We start from the raw sequence: 4646 nt of genomic DNA, 5'->3' as shown, positions 1-4646 counted from the left end.
GCATTTAAAAATAGGAACCACAATTGGAACTTAAATTGAGCCAAAATTCAAGGCTTAGCTAACAGAAGGAACCCAGAATTGGGAAAACAGCTCTAAGTCTGGTGTTCTCAGTTAAGCAGGTTACTGAGCTGGAAAGACCAACTAAAGATAGTAAGCAGCACTGCTTTACCTCCATCTACATGGGAGAAGACCAAGGTTTTTGTTGTCCTTTTCTCTCAGAAGAAAGTAAATCTTTTATGAAGGGCATTGTGGAAAATAAGTCAGTTACACAAATCTAAAAATGTCATACTAATCGTGCCAGAAGAACAAATATGTTTCAGGATCCTACAACAGAACCCCTATATACGCAGACATCACAGCCTCAGTTGGCAGTGATAATGTCACCCAAAAACGTTCTCAATATAGCTGATGAAATGCTTCTAAACACTTGATGTAGGTTCAGCCATAGCAGAAAGTGTTCTCTGCTATCAAGAAGCAAAATCGGCAATAATTGTGCAGAACTCAGCATCAATTATTACTCAATCATCAGCTTTAATTCTACTTTGAAGTATAGTACCCCACAATCATTTGTTTCTGAACACACTTCTTGCTATCCAAGTGCAAGCTTTGTATTGTGGAAAATAGCATCATTTCATCCAAACAAAAGCTTGTACATTTCAAGTTTCATGAAAAATTATGAGTGATGTTGGCAGACTGGATGGCTGGACCTCTGATTGTGCCGTGCCGTGCCGTTTGATCTATGTAGCTCCCCCCTACGCCATACGCCTCGACGAGGAGAGCGAGGAGAAATGAGGAGAAACGCGGAAGCGGAGGAGGAGAACGAGTCGGCGGCAGAGACCGCTGAAAATATAGCGGCTTGCTGTGAGACACCGCCCGTTGGAGGGGTGGCTGAGACAACGCTACAGAGGACCGACTGTAGCGGCGAGGGGGAGACCCCCCCAAGTTAAACAGTGTGCAGATTGAGCACACACAGTAAATCCCGGGTCCGGATCAGCGCTGTAGCAAAGTGAAGTGAAGGCAGCAGCATTGAGGACATCTGGACACACAGAGACACACAGAGAACTACAATAAGTGCTCTTGATAGAGAGTCTTTAACCGGCAGAGACGTTAATCGCAGCAAAGAGATAAGGGCAGGGGGAGCACTGGCTCAAGGCACAATCAGAGGTAAGTGAGGGTTTGGGGCAGTGTTTTCTGGACTATAATTTTAAAAAGTTCTTAAGTCTAAACCTGATTGGATTTCCTGAGAGAGGACAGCTGAATCCGTCTGAACTGATTTGAACGGCAGAGAACAGCTTCGCCAAGTTCAGATATTAACAATGGCCCCCAGGAAAACAAAAGATATCCAGGACCCAAAGCCAAAATCAAGAGAGGGCCTAGCAGACCTGGGAGATTCACCAGAAAGTACAAAGAGCCCAGGAGCAGGTTTAAAAAAAGGAGTGAAACAAAGGGGAAAGAGAAATGGAGTCATAGATACAAGTAGAAGCACAAAAAAGGGAGCCATGGCCTCTAGCTCATTAAAAGACTTTGTAGGGAAGCATTTTAAAAAAGTATTCTCTCCAGTAAAACCCGCTGTATTAGAGGAGGCAGAGGAGGAGGCAGAGATGGATCTAGACTTGATTCGAGAAAAAAGCATCGAATATATTGAAGACTCATTTTCAAACCAAGGTGGCCTAAGCAATATAAACATTAATCTGGAACCAAGACTTTCGTCATCGCCCAGGATGTTTCCAGACAATGATACTAGTGGTAGAGAGGAAGAGGAATCCTCAAAAGAGGGGTACACCCAGAATGTCAACGGTGCCAGAGAGGAAAAAACTGATTCAGTCCAAAGCCAGAGACAAAGGTCAAAGGGTGCCCCACGTCTATGGAAGAACTGCTATGCAATAGCATTGAGAGCTTAGATTTACTGGCAACACCATCTTCTTCATTACTGGACATTATCCTTATGTTACAAAAGATCCTACAAGGATTGTTAGAAGTCACACTTTCAAATAATAAAATACTAACGGTACAAGAAACGAGCTTAAAGCTCACGGTCTGCGAGTTGCAGGGAAATTAGGGGGCTAATGCCTTCTGTAGTCGGACCGGTGTCAACCACACCCAATGAAGGGGGCATAGGAGATACAGAGGTATTGGACTTATCAAATCAAGTCCATGACATGTATATATCAAAACAACCTATGTTGATTAGAAGAAGAAATGACTATAGGTGGCAGAAGTTTAGTTTTCAACCAAGGAATTATATCCAGCAACTAGGACTAGGGAAGCAAACTAACAGTAAAAACACAAAATGTAATAAAGATGAAGCTTATGTACCAAAGGTAAAAGTTGAAAGAAGAGCACCATCCCTTGCTGCCAGGAAAGAGAAACAAAAGCTGAGGAAAGAGAGTCCCCATAAAAGTGGGCAAGAAATAAGTACGAGGGAAATGAGGGAAAGATGGCCCCAACAAAGGAATGGCGGGGAGGAAACAAGGGAGGAGAGATAAGAAAAAGAATCTAGAAAGGTTAAGGAAAGTGGGGGTTAAGATGATAAACCAAAATATAAAAAGCAATACAAGGGGAGAAAGAATGAGAGTCGATGAAGTAAATGGGAAAAAGTGGTTATTCTTTGAACCCCAGGAGGAACCAAAGGGCAGGAAAAACCAAAGGAAAATTACACCTTTAAATCGCTCACAATTACTTTTTTCCTTTGCAAAATGTCCAAGCTTATGTAAAATTGAATCTAAAGATCTACGTCAGGTTGGATTTCTATTAAATAGCAAAGGAAAGGAAGTGACAAAGGTTGATGTATACTCAGAGATGATTAAATTCATAATATTAAAGGCTGAAAAAGAGTTACTAAAAGTAGGGATACGATCAATCACAGAGGCAGAAATAGAAAATGTATGTAATCCTGATTGTTACTTCCTGAATTGCCATGCTGGTTTGGGGAAAATGCAAGTTAATTTAATTACAGGAACTTGCGGTGTGAGAGAAGAAATTAAAATCACTCTGTGAAACCATGAGTTAAATATAGAATTGGGGAGATTGGAGTAGGGAGGACAGAGAATTAAATGAATCTTAGTGGACAGGAAACGAGTCGGGCAACTTGAGTGTAATAGATTAGGAAAGTGGGTTGTCGCATAACTTAAGAATATTCTCGTGGAATATTAATGGCCTAAAGGAACCGTTAAAAATGGAATGTAAGGCCGAACGTAAGGCCAACATTGTCTGCTTACAAGAGACTTGGTTATGCGACAGTACCCCGACACTAGATGGTTTCACTCAGCTTTCTAAAATGGCAACCAAAGCCAGACCCGGCCGCCCTTCGGGTGGAATCATGTCTTTATTCTCTACTAGAACAATAAATAAGGCCTCCATGATAAATACTTCCTGTAAATGGTTATTAGCCACTGAGATACGCCTACAGAACCAGGGAAGGCTAAAGGAAGATGAGATTGTGGTTAATATATATGCGCAGTGGGGTACCCCAGGAGAATATGCAAGAGAGTTGGGGCTCTTTAAGGCAGATTTGAAATCCCCATACGATAATTATGGGAAGGAGTTGATAATTTTGATGGGAGATTGCAACCATAGGTTAAACCAACAAAAGGTAGACCTGTGGATGAAGGAAATCCTAGATGCCTACGAGATAGCGCCAGCTCTTTTTCCTGATAATAAGAAGAAGAAACAAGATGTAGAGTTAGGGAGATTATTAGGGTCATATGGATTCCTTAGTCTAAATGGTAGATCAGAATATGACAGACCAGCAGAACAAACAGTTAGAAGGGGTAATCAATGCTGCCCTATTGACTATTTATTTGTACAGACCTAGAACTTTGAGCTAGTAAATTTTTTTATGGTAACTAAGCGCAAAGGTAGTGACCACTATCCATTATATTGTGAAATTGAAAGAGAACCCCCAAGAGAATGTGATAAAGTTTTACCCCAGCGGATGGATTACCCAGAAAGACTAACTACAAAATTGACTGAGGAATATGTTAGGAAATTGACTTGTTTCCAACAAATTTTAGACCCAGAGATAGAGTGGAGCCAGAAGGTTGCATGGTTCGAAGGAAAAATCAAACAGGCAGCTTTATGTCTGTCCACAAATATAAGAAAAACAAACACAGGGGGAAAGAATCAGCAAGGAGGTGCAAAACGGCAAACTACTTGGTTTGATTCTGTATGCAGGGAGAAAATAAGGCTGCTAAGGAGAGAGGAAAGAAAGACAAAGCTAAGATATAACCAAGAGGGTTACAACCAATTGTTAAAATTAAGTAAGGAATACAAAATGTTAGTGACAAATAAAAAAAGGTGCTTCAAAGAAAAATGCTGGATCTCCTTACTTCAAACTATAGAAAGCAAAAATATTAAAGGGTTTTGGAGATTGATTCAAGATGCTTCCGGTCGATCCCCAGGAACCATGAGTTGTGAAGTTGACGAGGCATCCTGGGAGGAGTATCTAAAGCAACTATATAAATCAAAAAATGTGGCTGAAATTAGAAAGGGGAAAATACTAAGGCGACAAGTAGTAAAGAGCCTAATTCCCCTATGCTCGTTTGAAAATGTAAAAGATACTATTAAGAAGTTAAGTTTAACCCGTGCAGCAGGGCCCGATAATCTACCTGCCGTAATAATAAAAACAGAGCTAAATTGGTGGGCCT

This window comes from Lissotriton helveticus, chromosome 5_1 (genome assembly GCF_964261635.1).
Source record: "Lissotriton helveticus chromosome 5_1, aLisHel1.1, whole genome shotgun sequence".
NCBI classification, from domain to species: domain Eukaryota; kingdom Metazoa; phylum Chordata; class Amphibia; order Caudata; family Salamandridae; genus Lissotriton; species Lissotriton helveticus.
The sequence above is the reverse complement of the archived record's forward strand: the minus strand, read 5'-3'. Positions refer to the sequence as shown.